The following is a 21261-nucleotide window of genomic DNA, read 5'->3' as shown; positions in this document are numbered from 1 at the left end:
ACTTCGCTGCTGGAAGATTTCTGATTTCGCAAACAGACCCATTCAACACATCTAAAGACATGTTGGTTTCCCCAGCGCCAGGTGGAACAGCGCATTATCACTCTGAAAATATTTGTCTGTTTGTTCACTCTGGGTGGGAAATCTTCGTGGGTCATTTACAACGAAAATAAATGGGCAATTGTAAAAGCAGAGAAGGCTGAATCAACCGGACAAGCATCAACATAAGAAAGCGACAGAGTACAAATGCAGACGCGAGGAACTGCTGGTGCTGCAATCTTGCAGACAACCCAAAGCGCCGGAGCAACATCCGTGGAGGACATGGATAGGTCAAGTTTCGGGTCGGGACGTTTCTTCAGATTGGGTCTTCAGTCTGATGAAGGGTCCAGCCCGAAATGTCTCCTCTCCATGTCAGCCACAGATACCACCTGACCCGCTGAGATACTCCAGCGCGTTGTATTCCACCGAGTAAACATGCAATTTGGCGTTCCTCATATTTGCAGATGGGGAAACCCATTGAACGTATTCAACGGAGACTACAACCAGGAAAACACCTTATCAAAAACAAAGTGCTGGGGAACTCAGCGGGCCAGGCAGCATATGGACAGTCGAGGTTTCTGGTCGTGACCCTTCTTCAGACTGATTGTAGTGGGTGGGGGATGCTGGAAAAGTGGCGGGGCGGTACAAAACTTGGCAAGTGAGAGATGGGTTGCATCATTTGAATTATATTCCATTGTTCCCAATATTAATTTCTGTGATTTTAGTGTCCAGTGTAGTAACACTACCATGTAGACCCAAGGAACTCGAAGAAAGGACACAAGGTGCTGGAATAGAGTCTGACGAAGGTCCCCAACCCGAAACTTCGCTTATCCATGCCCTCCACAGATGCTGCCTGGCCCGCTGAGATTAACACGACCATGATTTTTGTCTTGGGGAAGTCCTGCACTGACCTCGATTACATTTAACTCCTCTCTTTACTCTCCACTGGCGCATTACGCCCGGCGATTTCCCAGTTAGGTCCGGTAGATACTTTATTTGTCCCAGAAAGTTGCACAGTGTGTGTTCTAGAGAGTGGCTTGGTTTATGCCAGACGTGATAAACCCCAATCATGAGCTCAATATCTGCCGCTTTGTTTGTTCAAGTTCACAGTTCGCACCATTTGTGTATCTACTTGTAAGATCCGTTCAACCTGCAAATACGCCACTATCGTCCAGAGATGCGACAAAGCCTGAACGGCTAGCGACTGAAATCTTGCCAGTGACTTAAGTAATAATTAATTTGCATATAACTACTTATAGAGAGAGGAACCCCCCCCCCCCGAGATTTAATTAACCGATAATTATATGGGAGATGCAAATGACTAATTACATCAGAGACTGAGAATCCTTGCTTCCGTTATAATTTCAGGAGTTGATTAATTTTAATATCCATCCAACAGGGAGCTAATTTAATGATCTTGCAATACTTATTTGAATAATAATGGATAAAATAAAATACGATCACTCCGACATCTTAATCTTTGCAGCCGTCCACATGGCACAAGGTTACTGGGCCGTGCCGAATGTAATGAGAGTCATCTTGTCGTTTCCATCGTTATAACGCACACGTCAAGTCAAGTCACATTTATTTATATAGCACATTTAAAAAACAACTCTCGTTGGCCAAAGTGCTTTACATTTGTTATAAGAATAGCACAACAAAACAAACTACATACATATATACATGTAGCCCTCACTCAGAGGACGTCAGGAAAGGCTTGGGAGTATAGATAAGTCTTTAGTCTTGACTTAAAAGAGTCGATGGAGGGGGCAGTTCTGATGGGAAAGGGGATGCTGTTCCACAGTCTAGGGGCTGCAACCGCAAAGGCGCGGTCGCCCCTGAGCTTATGCCTAGAATACACAGAATATAACCAAGTGCAATAGTATAATGGCTAAGGATGTACGCAGCATTATTGATATTCATAAGTTAGTACACATCTTGAGCACGACATCCTTGACCTTTCCCATTATTGATAACTCCATCCCTCGCGTTCAATCAGCGAAAATGCTCGATTCAAAACAGTTAATGTCTGGCTTTGCTATAATTTTTCCATCGTTTTCCCTACAAGGCATTTCAACATTACAACAAGGCATGCGTGTTTTGCAGCTTGAAGTAGAGGGGTTGCAGGAAATTGATATATAGGCTTCTCAAGTAAACCCCGTTTCAAATTCTTACCCTTCCACCGAAATCACTGCACCCTTCCATTTGAACACACGTAGTTCAAAAGAAGCCTTTAAGAAGGAACTGCAGATGCTGGAAAATCGAAGGTACACAAAAATGCTGGAGAAACTCAGCGGGTGCAGCAGCATCTATGGAGCGAAGGAAATAAGCAACGTTTCGGGCCGAAACCCTTATTCAAACTGATGGGGGGTTCCTCTTCCTCCTTTTTCCTTCCCCCCCCATCAGTTTGAAGTGGCTGAAATGTGCTATGTTAATATGTTCATTAGGTAAGATGAGGAAATGTCTTGGGAGAAAGTATGTGTGAGAACCAGCCAATTGGGCTAAATGGTCTTTTTGGTGCAGAGTAAATCCTATGTAAATTGTAATTTACTGTGTAGTGTGTAGTATTGAACAACCATTATAAGTTGCCCTTCGCAATTCCCTGGTTCACTCAACCCTTTCCACCCAAACCACCCCTTCTCCAAGTACCACAGGAGATGCAATACCTGTCCCTATACCTCTTCTCTCGACTCCATCCAGAGACCCTGACAGTCCTTTCAGGTGAGACAGGAGTTCACTTGCACCTCTTCGAACCTCCTCTACTGTATCCATTGTTTCAGGTGATCACTCCTATCTATATCAGAGAGACCAAGGGCAGACTGGGCGTTCATTTCACTGAACACCTACGCTCAGTGGTCTACACAATCTCCCAGTTGCCAAAGACTTTAACTCCCTTTCTAATAATAATAATAATAATAATAATATCTTTTATTGTCATTGCACGTCAGTGCAACGAGATTTAGTGTGCAGCTCCACTGATGTACAAGAAAGGTAAATAAATACAATACATAAATAAACAAGCTGAATTGATTGACGTGACCATCTGAGGGAGACTGTCCAAAGGGGGTGGGTGGGGGGGCACTCATTAGGGCCGGTTCAGAGCCGCTATAGCTCTTGGGATAAAACTGTTCCTGAGTCTGGAGGTTCGGGCGTAGAAGGCCTTGTAACGTCTGCCGGAGGGAAGTAGTTGAAACAGACCGTGGCAGGGGTGTGATGAGTCCTTATGGATGCTGAGGGCCTTCCTGAGGCACCGCGTGTGGTAGATGCCCTCCAAGGCTGGTAGCTCTGTCCCGATGATCCGCTGCGCTCTGTTGACGACGCGCTGAAGAGCTCTCCTCTCCGCCTCCGTGCAGCTGAGATACCACACAGAGATGCCATACGTTAGTATGCTCTCTGTGGTGCAGCGGTAGAACGTTGTCAGCAGCTGTTGGGGCAGACCAGTCTTTTTTAATGTCCTCAGGAAGAACAGTCGTTGCTGTGCCTTCTTGACCAGCGCGGCGGTGTTCGTGGACCATCTGAGGTCTTCTGAAAAGTGAGTGCCCAGAAACTTAAAGCTGGACACTCTCTCCACACTTTCCCCGTAAATGGAGATTGGGGTGTATTCTCCAGAATGGGACCTCCTGAAGTCAATAATCAGCTCCTTGGTCTTGGAGGTGTTTAGTGCCAAGTTGTTATTGGCGCACCAGTCTGCCAGGTTCTGCACCTCCGCTCTGTAGTTTGTTTCATCACCGTTGGTGATCAGCTCAATCACTGTTGTGTCGTCTGCAAACTTCACGATGGTGTTGGTGTCGAATGCAGGGACACAGTCGTGAGTGAAGAGGGAGTAGAGCATGGGGCTTAGTACACAACCCTGTGGTGTGCCGGTGCTCAGGGTGATGGTGGAGGACAGGTGCGGGCCCTGTCTCACTGCCTGCGGTCGCTCCGTGAGAAAGTTCAGGATCCAAGCGCATATCGGTGAGCTGAGGCCTAGCTGGTGGAGATTGGTGGTGAGCTTGGTGGGGATGACCGTATTGAATGCAGAGCTATAGTCAATGACCTTTCTGTCCTGAGCCTCCTCTGACCATACACAATAGACAATAGGTGCAGGAGTAGGCCATTCGCTCCTTCGAGCCAGCACCGCCATTCAATGTGATCATGGCTGATCATCCCCAATCAGTACCCCGTTCCTGCCTTCTCCCCATATCCCCTAACTCCACTATCTTTAAGAGCCCTATCTAGCTCTCTCTTGAAAGTATCCAGAGAACCGGCCTCCACCACCAGCTGAAGCGGAGAATTCCACAGACTCACAACACTCTGTGAGAAAAAAGTGTTTCCTCGTCTCCGTTCTAAATGGTTCACCCCTTATTCCTAAACTGTGGCTCCTGGTTCTGGACTCCCCCAACATCGGGAACATGTTTTCTGCCTCTAACATGTCCAAACCCTTAACAATCTCATATGTTTCAATAAGATTCCCTCTCATCCTTCTAAACTACAGAGTGTACAAGCCCAGCTGCTCCATTCTCTCAGCATATGACAGTCCCGCAATCCCGAGAATTAACCTTGTAAACCTACGCGGCACTCCCTCAATAGCAAGAATGTCCTTCCTCAAATTAGGGGACCAAAACTGCACACAATACTCTCTAGGGCTTTGTACAACTGCAGAAGGACCTCTTTGATCCTATACTCGACTCCTCTTGTTATAAAGGCCAACATGCCATTCGCTTTCTACACTGCCTGCTGTACCTGCATGCTTACGTTCATAGACTGATGTACAAGGACCCCCAGATCCCGTTGTACTTCCCCTTTTCCCAACGACGCCATTTAGATAATAATCTGCCTTCCTGTTTTTGATACCAAAGTGGATAACCTCACATTTATCCACATTAAACTTCATCTGCCATGCAAATGCCGACTCCCCCAACTTGTCCAAGTCACCCTGCATTCTCATAGCATCCTCCTCACAGTTCACACTGCCACCAAGGTTTGTGTCATCTGCAAATTTGCTAATGTTACTTTGAATCCCTTCAACCAAATCATTGATATATATTGTAAATAGCTGCGGTCCCAGCACCGAGCCTTGCGGTACCACACTAGTCACTGCCTGCCGTTCTGAAAGGGACCCGTTAATCCCTACTCTTTGTTTCCTGTCTGCCAACCAATTTTTTATCCATGTCAGCACTCTACCTCCAATACCATGTGCCCTAATTTTGCCCACTAATTTTCTATGTGGGACTTTATCAAATGCTTTCTGAAAGTCAGGCACACTACATCCACTGACTCTCCCTTGTCCATTTTCCTAGTTACATCCTCAAAAATTCCAGAAGATTAGTCAAGCATGATTTCCCCTTCGTAAATCCATGCTGACTTGGACCGATCCTGTTACTGCTATCCAAATGTGCGGCTATTTCATCTTTTATAATTGACTCCAGCATCTTTTGAGTTGAGTTTAATAGCCTGATGGCATTGGGGAAGCAGCTATTCCTGAACCTGGATGTTGCAGATTTCAGGCTCCTGTACCTTCTACCTGAAGGCAGCGGGGAGATGAGTGAATGTCCAGGATGGTATGGGTCTTTGATGATGCTGGCAGCCTTATTGAGGCAACGACTGCGATAGATCCCCTCGATGGTGGGGAGGTCAGAGCCAATGATGGACTGGGCAGTGTTTACAACTTTTTGCAGTCTTTTACGCTCCTGGGTGCTCAAGTTGCAGAACCAAGCCACGATTTAACCGGTCAGCATGCTCTCTACTGTGCACCTGTAGAAATTCGAGAGAGTCCTCCTTGTCATACCGACTCTCCGTAATCTTCTCAGGAAGTAGAGGTGCTGATGTGCTTTCTTTATAATTGCATCTGTGTTCTCGGACCAGGAGAGATCTTCAGACATATGGGGTCAAATTTCAAATTCCTTGACAATCACTTTATTGGGTTCATGACTAACATAGTATCAACAACAAATATAAGAAAAGATAGCACATTGATGGCAAGTTTCCGAAAAAGGCATCAGAATACACAAATACATTTTGTGTAACGGTTGTCGCGCAGAGACCTGGTTGACACAGTAAGTGCACGTATTTCTTATTCCTTTCTATGTTGATGAATATCACATGGAACAATAAAATTGCAAACACCGTTTCCACTTCATTCACCTGATCATGTAGTAGAATACAGCATCCATCTGGGTGGACACCGCATGTGATCTAAACGGTACATTACCTAATGGATCTGAGTGACATAGATGACCGATGAGACAGTGTGTTTCCAAATTGAAGATTGGCTCAGTTTCTTAGTTTTGATGACCAATTGTGAGAGAGTATATTGTATATATATCACATAAAAAATATGTGATATAGATGTATATATACACACACATATATATTTCTCTAGTTTCTTACTTGTGATTTCCTCTTTGTTTAGCAACATTTTTCTTTCTCTCTCTCTCCCTCTCTCCCTCTCTCGCTCTGTCTCTCTCTCTCTCTATCCTTCTCTCTATCTCTCTCTCTCTCTCTCTCTCTCTCTCTCTCTCTCTCTCTCTCTCTCTCTCTCTCTCTCTCTCTTTTTTTTTCTTTTTTCTCTCTCTCTTTCTCTCTCTTTCTCTCTCTTTCTCTCTATATATATATATATTTTAAATGTGAATATCTCATAATGACACATTTGTGGGTCAGCAGTATATTTCCCCCACAATTTCAAATAATTCTAAATTGAACTTCATAAACAAGGAAAACACTTTATATTTCCGTCATTCATGGTAATATTTACATCATTTTGAGTGCGAGATATACAGGGTTGCAGTGTTTTGCATATCAGCTAATCATTGAAAGTGATGTAAAATTCAACATATTCCAAACAATGATAGCCCCACCCCTTGCTTACCGCAAAGGGCAACATTTCCAACATATACAATAATAAATAAATCGTCATTTGCACAATTTTGTATGGGTAACGGGAGGTTCTTATTCTTCCTCTTGAGTAACCTGCGTTGGGAAAACAGATGTTTCGGCGGGTTAGGGATGTCAAATAGCATTGGAACTACATTCCAATTCAGCCTGTTATTGGTCTGCCTGTCGGAAAACTGGTCAAGTTCAGTGTTCAGAACAAAGACAGCTGTTGGTTGACTAGTACACCAGAGTTTGGTGTAGGAGATCTTGTCGACGAGTATTCTGGACCCGCTGTCGACATCTGAAATTACAGAATATATCATATAGGTTTAACAAATAAGAAAAAAATTGATTATAACTACATACCTGCAGAATGGATGATATATCACTTCTGTGCAATTGTTTTCATTTGTAGGGAGACACCTGTTTATCAGGGCTGCCAACTCTCACGCATTGAGCGTTAGAATCACTCATTTGGCCAAATTCTCACGCTCTCACGCTGATCACAAATTTCTCACGCTCTGTCGTGAGAAATTCTGTGATCAACGAAAATTTAAAAACTCATATCAATTGCATGGGCCGCGGGTTTTGGAGAGCCGGGGCTGAGAGAGGGATGGAAGCAGAAACAGCGGCGGGGACAGATGGAGACGGGGAGCCGGGGCCGGCGACTGTTTGCCGGGGTGGTGAGTCGCTCGCTGCAGCTCCGGCCATGGAGCAGCTTCAGTGCAAGGGTCCCAGGCCGTCGGAGGCATCGGAAGCGTTGCGCCGCTGCCATGAGAGTCTCTGTGCCGAATTCGCCCAGGTGACCGGCATGGATCAGGCTGTGGCTCGGTGCGTCCTGGATGGGGGTGCTTGGAAAAAGTATCCTGCTTGCATGCTAGATTTTCACTTACTGTAACTGCAGGAAAAATGTTCCCGATGTTGGGGGAGTTCCGAACCAGGGATCACAGTTTAAGAATAAAGGGTAGGCCAGTTAGGACTGAGATGAGGCCAATCTTTCTTCACACAGAGAATTGGGAATCTGTGGAATTCTCTGCCACAGAAGGCAGTAGAGGCCAATTCACGATGTTTTCAAGAGAGAGTTACATTTAGCTCTTGGTCCTAACAAAATCAAGGGATATGGGGAAAAATAGGAAAGAGGTACTGATTTTAAATGAACAGCCATGATCATATTGAATGGCAGTGCTGGCTCGAAGGGCCGAATGGCCGATTTCTGCACCTATTTTCTATGTTTCTATGCTTGAGTATATGGCAATAAAACTCGATCACTTGATTTTGAAGCATCAATGCATGGTGGAGGTATAATGTAGTCATAGAGTGATACAGTGTGAAAACAGGCCCTTCGGCGCAACTTGCCCACACCCGCCAACATGTCCCAGCTATACTACCTGCTTTTGGTCCATATCCCTCCAAACCTGTCCTATCCATGTATCAGTCTAACTGTTTCTTAAATGTTGGGATAGTCCCTGCATCAACTAGCTCCTCTGGCAGCTTGTTCCATACACCCACCATCCTTTGTGTGGAAAAAGTTACCCCTTAAAAAGTTATCTCTTAAAAATACTTCAGACAAAAACATTGAAATCATACTTCTACAATGCACTAAAACATGATTTTAAAACGTCAAATTTCAAAAGGTCCCTACCGTGGGAGGGGGGACACCCCACTCCCACACCCTCCGCCCACTCGGTTGCTCCACTCCCTCACCGGGTACCCCCAAGGCCAGTGATCACTTTCAAAAACACTCTGCAGCCCCTGGTTCAGACGGAGAACACTGCCAGATGTGAGCGGGGAACTGAGGCCAGTTGTCCATGATGTCTGGATCTCAATGCTCAGCGCTTCGTGTTTCGGAGTTGGCTAATGTTATTGATTTGTAATTAGCCTTATTTGTAATTAGTTGACAAAACATTAATTTATTAATCCAGAATATCCAGTGGGATGGGATAAGTGTAATATTAAAATGACATGCAAGGTGTCAGGCTGTCTGTCACAGCATAGAGCCGCGATAACCCATTATTTCCTTCAGTTAAATATTGGGAATGTAGCACTATTGTAATTTGCCACTCAACTATTATGTTTGTTTACCTCACTGACTATTTCTAAATCCCCCCCCACCCCCCAAATACCTTTGACAGGTTGAATAGAAATGTTCCCAATCTCGTTGTTTCATTTATTGAACACGTAAATGAACATCCTCAAGGAGTGTAATCAGATGGAAACTGATTCGGATGCGATGTTTAAGAGCTTGTTCAAAGAAGGGGCATATTTTAAAGGAGTGACAGAGATACTTGCAGGGGAATGTGTGAGGAGGTTATTATTTGTCTTTAGTTTTAGCTTGAACCAGGACATCTGAAGATTCAAAGTTTAATATAGTAATTGTGCTGATACTGCAACCAACCACGTAATGAATATCATCCATTCCAGAGGTTTTATTTTTCCGATGCCATTTAAACTTCACTTGGATTTCAATCACTTCAATGTAAAAGTAATTGGGAATGGGGAGCATTGGAACAAAAATTTGCCCACGGTACATATTAACTGTAATATAATAATGTATGCATAGTGGTAGGTGCAATCAAAACAAAGATCTTTTTATCATGATTGTGTTATGAATACCACAGAATATATTATGTACTCTCAAGATCACATTTAATAGAATAATATTGCTTAAATATATAGTTATTGGACTTACCATTTCGGAAAGGTCCCAGCTGAGAGGAAGACAGCAAAATACTGAAAATATTGGGGGTGAAAATGACTTCAGGACAGTTTGTTAGGAAAATGAAGGAAATGGTAACAGAATACTTATACAGCTAAGCTTAGTGAGTATAATTTTATGGATGAGAAATTATGTTCAACCAATTGATTACTTCTTTGACAAAGTAACTAGCATGTTAGATAACAAGGAAGCCAATGGATGTAGCAAATTTTGTTATAAAAATTTGGTCTGTGAAGTGCCCCATAAAAGATTACCGCATTAGATTAGCACCTGTGGACTTGAATGTAATAGGTCAAGTCCAGGGGGTCAGATATGGGGCTTTAAGTGTGGGCCAGATATATTGCCAGTGCAGAGGGGCTAGGAGCAAGGCCAAGTGTGCATCCAGAGTCAAGGTCTGGAATAGTACTAGGTGTGCAGTCAAAGCTGGGACAATGGGAGTGTTCAGCACTGGGAACCTAAGCAGGTGAGCAGCTACGTCAGGGTACAATAGGGGGCCAGGTGTAAGGCTGGACTCAGGGTCAGGAATGAGAGAAGGTATGCAACTGGAGTCAGGGTCAGGAGACTCAGTGGGACTCAGGTTGGTCAACATGGGCTAAGTGTTTGATTATAACCTGATTTCCATACATGAATATAGTAAGATCATTCATGTGCTGCACCTGTTGATCAGAGCCTGGCTCTACTGTGGAATGTAATTAGGAATGTAATTTAGCCTAACCTTATTCATAGCTAATTTAAAGCATAAATATTGCATTCAAGTGTAAGTTAAAAGACTTGCTTCAGTATGCATCAGATTGCACAATTTCAAGCTGAAAAATGTGAAAGCTCCGTACCAATGGGAAGGGAGAGTGTGAGAAGGGAGGGAGAGAGAAGGGAGAGTGAGAGAAGGGAGAGAGAGAGAAGGGAGAGAGAGTGAGAAAGGAGAGAGAGAGAGCAGGGAGAGAGAGAAGGGAGAGGGAGAGAAGGGCGAGGGAGAGAAGGGAGAGAGAGAGAAGGGAGAGAGGATAGATGGCACGTTATAACGCGCAGCTGTCCCATTCTGACCGTCACCGAACCCCCCACGTCACCATTGCACCCTTCTTCACTATGGCCCTGTGATGTCTCGGCTCTGACAGTTCGAGGGATCTAACCGGTAACAACACTAAGAGCAGCCCCGGGTTGCCATGCTCCCCGACTCGAATCTGAGCTTGAAAAATCTCTTGATGGGCTTGATGTGTCCCGCAGGCCATATTTTGGAGACTCCTCCCTTACAAGAACAAAAACAAAACTGTACAGAAGTTCAAATATTGGTGACATTATTATTGTGGTAAGTATAGATCTATTTTTTTTAAATCTAATAACTTTCTAATGTACCACCAAACCTAGTTTCCCAATGACTGTTGATGGGGGAACAGAAAATGACATTTTCAGGACAGAATAATATCGACAGAAAACAATAATATTTCCTCACCTTTCTTTGTTATTGGGGAACCTGAAGAAAGACAGGTAGGGTCGTCTACATTGGCGATTACAGCAATTTATAGCAGAACAGTGAGCTCTGGATGTAGATGTGGATGCCATGACAGTATCAAGGCAGCCCATTAAAATGGCGCGAACATTCACCCATGACGTACTACGCTTTTTTCGCTGAGTGGCATATCTTGCTCCACTCTATCATCTTTGATCGCGAGTAAGCCACGACCTAGATATGCGCAGTCAGAATACCAAACTCGCTTATTGTAACAATATCATTTCTACAGTCTTTCTGAAAGCAATGGATACCAAACCAATGCAGGAGAGAAATGGATAATTAATGAGAATGCCATAGCATCATAGGGCTGCAGAGCCCAGAAACAAGCCCTTCAGTGCATCTTATCTGGGCTAGCCCCATTTGCTGCATTTGCCCGCCCCCTAAAGTACTGCTAAAGAAGGGAATAGAGTCTGTGCGATTTAAGGAAGTCATTGCCGAACTGAAGGATCACGAAGGATATTAGGGAGAACAGAACAAGAGGATGAGATGTTTAGAAGGAATGGGTAAGAAGTGTGAAGGGATTGGGAGAGATGAGTACAGGGAGGGATTTAAAGACAAGAATGTGGATTTCAGATTTGAAATATGTTGGGACCAGGGACCATTGTGTGTTAGTGAGGACTAAGGTGAAGGATGGGAAGGATTTCATGCTAGATAGAATGCATACATTGGTTTTGAATGCCCTAATGTTTAAAAGGTGGGATGGCAGCCAATCATGAAAGCATTGAAGTTATAGCCTCTGAAGACCACAAAGGCAGGTTGAAAGTTTCAATGGCGGATTGGGATGAGATGAAAATTGCAGAATATGTGGAGCAGAAAAGGGGTAGTATTCATAATAGAAATTATGTGGGGATTGAGGCGCAAACTCAGGATGGTCTAAATAATGAACAATTTGGTTCAACCTTGGACAGTGGGCGCAAATAAGGCTGGATTCAAGGCTAAATATGCAGCGTGGGAATTGTAACCACAGGTGGCGTATTTGGAAACACAAGGAGCTACAGATGCTGATTTACAAACAAAAAAACAAAGTACTGGAGTAATTTAGCAGATCAGGCAGTATCCCTGGAGGTCATGAATAGGCAACATTTTGGGTCAGGACCTCCTAACTCTTTGTCTTGGCCCCACCTCTTTTCCAGCTTTCCTTCCCCTCCTAAGTCAGTCTGAAGAAGTGTCCTGATCTGAAACATCACTTATCCATGCCCTCCAGAGATGATGCAGGGAACATGGTGTCACTTCAACATTTTGTTTATTTTATAGGTGGTGTATTTGGTCTTTATATTGTTCAGCTGAGGCTTACACCTCCAAAATATCACCAGTTTATTACATTGCTCCAGCCAGCGACTGCTAAACCCTAATCCATTTCCCGGCTATCCTCTAATATATGTCTACTCCTGGCTGACCTCTCAATGTTCACCAACATCCCCCTCCCACACTCCACCTCATAACATTCAATACAGCCCAGTCAAAACTGTTTCCTGTGTCCCACCATGAAGGATAAGCTGTCTCCAGGGCCCTGCTAATATTAATAGAGTTTTTCCCATCTGTAGGGTTATGACACTGACCTCCATTTATATCTGAGATCAGAAATTCAGTGTTCGAGGAACACAGATTCTGAACTCTGTGACACAGGGATAAAAATGACGAAACTGATGAAAGGTCATCGACCTGAAATGTTAACTGTTCCTAATCCACCATTATTACCTGACTAGCAGAGTATCGGCAACATTTTCTGTTTTTATTTCAGATTTCCAAAGCTACTGAGATTCTTTGCTTTACAATGAAGCATGAAGGAGATAACTGCAGTTCAGCAGCAGATGGGTTAAACCAATGGTACAAATGGTAATATTTGGGATTGGAAGTCTCAGATAGATTTAATTCCCTTCAGATGAAGATTAGTCAGTACATCAAACTGTTGGGTTAACAGCCAGCCGCATGGATGGCAATACAAATGTACAGTGTGTGGGAAAAAAAATCTGCACAGCCTAACACTGAAGTGATTAGGAAGATATGTGAAATAAGTAACAGAACATCAGTCTGGAGAAGGGACCCGACCTAAATCATCAACTAAGCATTTCCCTCCACACATTCTGCCTGACCCGCTGAGTTCCGCTGAGTTTGCTTTTTGTTCCAGCTCTGTAGTCTCTTCTCGCTAAAAAGGACCTTTAGAAATTATTTTACTGTTACGCAAATTATTTTCAGTGTAAATTCCATGGGCTAATAATTATGTTTGCGACACTTCATACTGCGGGTCTGACCCACAGACTACGACCACAACTGAGCTTTATTTTCTGTATTTCTTTCTTGCTGGCATCAGAAACCTTGCCTGAGCTATTGGTGATGACCTTTTTTTTTTTAAAGAATGCAGCTGTTTCAAATTAAAAGGCATCATTTAAGTGGTGCAAATTTGTTTACTTCAATCTTGGTTAGGAATAAAGTTCCCACATCTGGTTACTATTTTAAACCTTCTCAGAAAAAAACGAAAGGATGCAAATCAATCTAATGTAAACAGATAAGGATCCCTGCTTTTCTAAAGCTCATGAACCTGGTGTTTCACAGAACGTGTGTGGAATAGTAACTTGAGACGGTGCCTTGTGACTTTTCAACTGCTTTAAGGCAAGGATGTAGGCTGCTCAGGATATGACACACACTTCGGTTAATGTCGCCCAAAAGTATTAAAATTCCATCCAAAAGATTATTCAAGAAGGTCATTTTTGACTCTCGTTCACTGTTGTTAACATTGTTCCAATTCCTGGAGGTGTGTGATTTCACATTTCTATACCTTTTGCCCAGTAGGAGAGGTGAGAAGAGGGTGGCCGGGGTATGACTCGTCCTTGATTATGCTGATGGCCTTGCCGAGGCAGCGTGAGGTGTAAATGGAGTCAATCGAAGGGAGGTTGGTTTGTGTGATGGTCTGGTTTGCGTCTACAATTCTCTGCAATTTCTTACAGTCTTGGATGAAGCTGTTCCCAAACCAAGCTGTGATGCAACCCGATAAAATGTTTTTCATCTGAGCATCTGTATCCCTAAATATTTGCAACGACAAAAGTTAACAAAAGTAATGCTTTAAAAAAGGATGTGTGTGTGGTAAATATTTTACTTTGTCTCTAGCTGATTAAAGAGTGGGGTGGCGTTGCACATTCTCCCTGTGACCATGTGGCTTTTCTTCGGGTGCTGTGGTTTCCTCCTGCATCCCAAAGTTGTGCAGGTTTATAGGTTAGTTGGCCTCCATAAATTGTTTCTAGTGTTTAAGGAGTGGATGAGAAATAGGATAACTTAGAACTAACGTGAAAGGGTGATCATTGGTTGGCATGGACTCAGAGGGCAGAAGGGTTTGTTTCCATGTTATATCTTTAAACTAATATGGACATGACGGGCTGAAGGACCTGTTCATGTGCAGCTCAATCTAATATATAACTTTAGGTCACGTGTAGCACCTGATCATAAATTTGGTCGGTAAAAAGCCAATATAGAAAAATAATTTGTGTTTTTGTAATGATGTTCTTGTGAAATGTGCTGAATATTTTAAATGAAATTCTAAGTGTAGAAAAATATGGGATTGTGTAAAAATTGTTATCTACTTTGGTAGGAATGTTGTTTTGTTCATCCATTGGATGAACAACTTACTTCATTCCTATTTTTATTTATTATAACCTGCAGTGCCTTGTGAAATTTGAGATTAACTTGCTTCAATGTACTTTCACAAATAAAATACATGAGAACAGATCTTGGTGTGAATTATTTGAATCAGTCTTTATAAAACTCTACCTAATTGCATAATTACTAGATACCTCAATCGGGCTTAATGAGTCTTACTATCCTGCACAGGAAACTATACATATCAGTTCACAGACTCAAGGGATTGTTGTTGTGTCACCGTATCCTGTTCTGAAAGCAGCATGGCATTGTGCAGCTTTCTGCTAAAAATATTTCTGTAAAGTGACAAAGTAGGATTGGAGGCAGGTTTCCAAATGTAACGTAATCTGCATTGTAATCAAATCACTTTCTGAATGTTTCCTTAAAACAATTGACCAGAATCCAATATTCTAACAAACACCTCCACTAGAATTGTATAGACCTCACATTTACCACACATGAATGGGGCAACTTTGTCCCAATTACTCCTTCTGAAGTGCTTTATTTCTTTATTTGTTCTTTCATGCGATCTGTTCTTAATTTGTAAACTTTCCCGAAGATGCCCAAGATTATGCTTTTGTCAAATATGTATTGTGTTGGTCACTTCAGAAACGTTTGATATTTTTGGTTGAAATTGATTATAAAAGATTCTTCGTTGAGTGAATTTCTACCTCTGATACTGACATTGTTTAGGCATTACCATGCGTTTAATTCATGTTTAAAAAAAAAATAGAACTGGGTGGTCACTTCAGCAGATTACTGCAAAGTGATGAACAACAGAGGCATAAATCCTGGCTAGAACTTGCATGAATACGGCCTGTACTTATCAAATGTGGACACCCTCAGGTTGCAATTTAGAATGTAATACACAATGAGAACATTTGGCGGAGCTCCGCTAGATGATATGTCCTTTGAAGAGAGGATTAAATCACTGGATTCTATCTTTGTGACCCCTTTGAAGTCCAGAATTGTCAAAAACAACAGCTGGTGGTGGTGCTCATTTTGTTTTCTTTCTGACTTTTTTGTATTCCAAAATTAATCCTTATTCATAATATATATATATAGATATTTCCTATATATTTTCTATATATATATATATATATATATAGGAAATAAAATTAGTACTTTGCTTTGTTTATATTTCATTCTATCTATTCATAGCGTTGTTAAATCTATAAATTCAGAATATGCTAAAGTCAATACATTTGCAGTGTCATCAAGTTACTACATTGTATGTACAAAACCCCAATGCCACACATGCAGCCGCTTCTGAACTGTATACCCTTCTAGTGTAGGTTCAATGGTTCAATGCGGCTTTATTGTCATGTGCAAATACACAGTGAAATTATTTTCTTACAAACAGTCCAGTAGAGTATTGCCATACCTAAGCACATCTCGATTAGCAAAGTCTACAGTCGACTGAGCCCGCATGCATGCAAGAGGTGCCATGCTTTGGCGCCATTTTCAAAGTCAAGTCCACACTCTAGTGGAATGGCATCCTTCCACCACAACCCACTGTATTCTACGGATAAGCCAGTTCTGAATTCAAACTACCAAGTCATTGTGGATCCCATGCATCTTTGCCTGGAGCAGCCTACCATGAGGGACCTTGTCAAATACCTTTCCAAAGTCCACGTAGATAAAATCCATTGCCCTACCCTTATCGGTCACCTTCATCACCTCCTCAAAAAACTAATCAACTTAGCGAGGTGAAAGACGGAATGACTATAATGGTGCAGGAGTGAGCCACATCCCTTATACTGCAGTTGTAAAAAGCATGTTAGAAGCATGATCCAATGCAATCTCTGAATAATGTTATGATATTGACTGTACCCCCTTCTCGAGTCCAAGCTTAAGCCAAAGCATTAAGCATTGTTATAAATATATAAGTAGATGTTATAAGTAGATGTTATAAATGTCTACGTACCCTCACTTGTGGGAGATAACACTCTATCAACCTATATTTGGCCAAGAAGTTAATTCTATTTTGTCTATGTAACACCTCAGTTTCAGTTCCAGTTAAAATTATTGTCACGAGTATTGAGGTACAGTGAAAAGCTTTTGTTGTGTGCTAACCAGGCAGCGGAAAGACAATACATGATTACAATCGAGCCATTCGCAGTGTACGGATACGTGATAAGGGAATATCTTTTAGTGCAAGGTAAAGCCAGTAAAGTCCAATCAAAGATAGCCCGAAGTTCCCTGATGAGGTAGATAGTAGTTGAGGACTGCTCTCTGGTGTGGTAGGATGGTTCTCTGGAATTCTCTGCCACAGAAGGTAGTTGAGGCCAGTTCATTGGCTATATTTAAGAGGGAGTTAGATGTGGCCCTTGTGGCTAAAGGGATCAGGGGGTATGGAGAGAAGGCAGGTACAGGATACTGAGTTGGATGATCAGCCATGATCATATTGAATGGCGGTGCAGGCTCGAAGGGCCGAATGGCCTACTCCTGCACCTATTTTCTATGTTTCTATGTTCAGTCATAATGCCTTCTAACATTTATACAGTTTGTCTACAGGGAGACATCATCTGCATGAGATGTTTGCAGATACATTAATCAAGTGGATGGAATGACTTAATGAAGTTAACATAGACCCAGTTTTTCTTGATCACTTCACAGTCTTGATAAGGTTAACATGAAGCTTTTTTGTTTCTTTTGATGAGGTCAGGAGGATCATAATTTTAAAGACATCAAGGTTAGTATTGTTTCTCTTGATCAAGTCTAGTGGATGGGCAAAGTGTAGTGGTTCAGTTTTAACCGAATTAACAGTAATAATTTTGAACCTTGGTCAGATTCTGCTGCTGTGCCAGAAAGTTGAGGTTAGCAATAAGCCTTTTGGACATGGTAAATGAGTAGCCTTTTTAGGCCTGGATAGTGACTATCCATCACTTTAAAGTAGCAATACCTATTATGTACAAATTATTGGGCAATCACTTGTTGAGGTCTCTGGAGAAGGACATTGTGCTGATGGATCATTGTAGACAACTTGCCCTTTTTGTGAATGCCTCACCTATCTGTGAGAAGGGTGCCTTTGACTTACATTCAATAGGAATAAGGACTCTTGGCAGAGAGATTACATGTAGAAAGGGACCTTACATTTCTCCTTTAATGTAGCTGTTAAAGTTGCCAACATTGTGAAATATATTTGTTTCAATTTCAGAAACTACGTAACTTCAGTTTATTCAATGGTGACACAGGGACTGCAGGTGCTGGATTCTTGAGCAAAATACAAAGTGCTGGAGGAACTCAGTAGATCAGGCAACATCTGTGAAGAGAATGAACAGGCGACATTTTGGGTTGGGACCCACCTTCAGAAGAAACATCTCTCTATTCCCTTCACAGACACTGTCTGACCCTCTGAGTTACTCCAGCACATTGTGTTTTGCTCAGTTTATTCAAATTCAGTTCCCGAATGGACCGCACTAAAAGCTCATTCAAGTCTCCGTCCCAATTTAGTGTGTCGGTAATGTCAGTGTGAAATGGGCACAATGTTTGGAAGAATGGTTAACCTGCCATGTTTGCACTATGCCAGTTAATAACGGAGGTGATTTACAGAAGCCAATTAACCCACCAACCCGCACATCTTTGGGATGTGGGAGGTAACCCAAACACCTGGGGGAAACACATACAGTCACAGGGAGTACTTGCAAACTCCACACAGACAGCATTCGAGGCTGGTATCAAACACAGGTCTCCAGCGCTGTGAGGCAGCAGCTATATCAGATGTGCCACGGTGCTGCCCTCATGAAGTTTCATGCAATGAGTTGGATGCAAATGCTTGTGGTGATGGGGATCTCAGGAGGATGCTGAGATCGATTATCCGTCATGGCTTAAGAACAAATCATCTTTACTATGACTTTTACTATGACAGTACAACACTCTTGACTCTACCAATTCCATGAGAATTTGCAAGGATTTACGGTCGCCTCAGCTGGGAAAAAGGATTACATTTATAAAGCTCCTTAAATTACCTCAAGGTGCTCCATTCCCAAAAAAATGCATATTGAAGAATGGCCATTGTTGGATGCTGTAGAAATTGTGATTTCGGGTTCTGGGCACTTAGATTTACCCCAAATTACCACTACTGTAAGATTGTATTATAAATTATTGGTGTGGGTTTAATAATATCACATGTACTGAGATACAGTTAGTGTTTGTGTGCTATTCAGTCAAATCAGATCATACTATATATGAGTACAATCAAGTCACACACAAGTTCAACAGATCCAATACCAAGGTGCAGAATGTATTGTTACAGCATTGTAGTGTGACAGTTCCACAAAAAATGACCAATGTTCACATTGGGGTTGGTTATATGCTATGGGACAATGACAAAGATTTTTTGGGAGTGGTCTTGGTCGAACTATTCGTATTGCCACAGAAATTTCACTCGGCAAAGCAAAGTCACTCAAGCTTCCAACTCGGTTTCACTCCAATGTATTTAGAGAACTTTCAGACCATTCCAGTGATTACTCCTTTGGGCAAGAACTTCAGTTGCTAAAGTGGCTGTAGATTTTCTCCTGTATCGGGGGGTTGGGTGGATAGTATCTCTCCCATGTTTCATGTCAACTTCAAAACGCTTGAAGTTTGGGAAAGGACTGATATCACACTTTGACATCGAGTTCTCAACGTCTTTATCGGAGAACAGCCTGCCGTGAACATGCTGCCTGGCTGATTATCTATCCTTTATTCATTGCCCATGTGTTTTCTCAAGGAAAGCACGTGTTCTTTATCAAGATGGCTGCAAATTGACCTAAGATCAAAACTGGAGCGTTGCATTCAGGCTGCTGTTGTGATGCAGTCAGCAGATAGGAGAGCAGCTGACCCGTATTGTATTGATTGGACGAAATTACACGAGAATGCAAAGGAATTACAAAGCCAAGTAAGAAAAATAAATTAATGTTTTCTACAGGACCCATCGTTATTTATCTCACAAAAAATATCACAGATGTTGGTGGTCTGAAATAAAACAGTAGTGGTTGAAATATTTCGTAAACCAAGCTTTATTTTCTGTGTAACAAGGAACTGCAGATGCTGGTTTAAACCGAAAATAGGCACAAAAAGCTGGAGTAACTCAGCGGGACAGTCAGCATCTCTGGAGAGGAATGAGTGACATTTCGGGTCGAGACTGAAGGGTCACGATCCGAAACGTCACCCATGCCTTCTTTCCAGAGATGCTGCCTGTCCCGCTGAGTTACTCCACTTCTTTATGTCTATTTTTTAAAATGTGAGTGGATTGGGGAGTGAGGTTTCAGGTCGACTACGTGGGGGAAAAGTTAACGAGGAGGCAGGTGAAGCGAAAAGTGCAAGAGAGAAGAAAAGGGGGTGTTTGGATTAGATTGAAGGATAGGTGAGAACCAGGAACCAATGGAGCTGACACAAGGTTAAAGCGTCTCTTCACCGCGGACCCTCCGGGAGCGGAGGTTGGAGTGTATTTCACATGTTCCAGATGCGAGCCTTCTGTATGAAGCGCCTCCATTCCGTTTGCCCTGCTCTCCCTCATTGCCTTCCGATTCCGCGCTCATCCTCCCCCATCTGACCTTTCCTTGTATAGTGTCTAAAACCTGCTTTTCTGCGATTGGCAACATGTTTGACCTTTTAACGTTTACCATTGCTGATGAAAAGTCATTGATCGGAATCCCTCTCTCCGATCCTGCCCGGTCTGACGAGTATTTCTGTGCTTGGCATCTTGCATTTACTTGAATGAATTGTAGACCCAGCTCTGGCTGTGTGGTCTCTTCCAGTACCGATTATTATTGCCACTCTACCTGCGGTTTCAAGCCGTAAAACAATGAGGTACTGTCCCATCAGTCTGAAGAAGGGTAGACTCAAAATGCTGGAGTAACTCAGCGGTTCAGGCAGCATTGCCGGAGAAAGTTGCTCCAGCATTATGTGTCCATCAGTTGACTCCATCAGTTGTCCATCAGTTTACTCCAACACTTTGTATCTGCAGTTTTTTTAAATTACAGTTTGAAGAAGGGTCTTGTCCCAAACGCCGTGTGTGCATTTCCTCCACAGATGCTTCTTGAGCCATTGCTACTACAGCACTTTATGTTTTGCTCAAGGGTCCAATATCTGTGGTTCATTGTGTCTGCAGCCAATACCACTGGGATCAAACAATCCCGATTTATAAATCGTCAGGCTATAATTTGGTATATCCGAAGCCACGTGGAATCCTTGTCGTAATACGTTTACAATTCTGGTATAATTATATTTGCTTTTGAAAATTAATTTTGCCTTTGATCGTCCCCGTCTCCACCCCACAGTTTTCCATTGGAGTCATAGAGTCATACAGCATCGAAACGGGCCCTTCAGCCCAACTCGTCCATGCAGATCAAGATGTCCCATCTAAGGTAGCCCCATTTGCCTGCGTTTGGTCCATAAACCGTTCCTGTCCATGTACTTGTCCAAGTGTCTTTTAAATGGTATTATGGTACCCGGTTCAACTACCTTCTCTGGCATTTTGTTTCACATACCCTTTCTCCTCTGAGTTTAAAAAGTTGCCTCTTGGGTTCCTTTT

Source organism: Amblyraja radiata, chromosome 9 (genome assembly GCF_010909765.2).
Source record: "Amblyraja radiata isolate CabotCenter1 chromosome 9, sAmbRad1.1.pri, whole genome shotgun sequence".
NCBI classification, from domain to species: Eukaryota; Metazoa; Chordata; class Chondrichthyes; order Rajiformes; family Rajidae; genus Amblyraja; species Amblyraja radiata.
The sequence above is the reverse complement of the archived record's forward strand: the minus strand, read 5'-3'. Positions refer to the sequence as shown.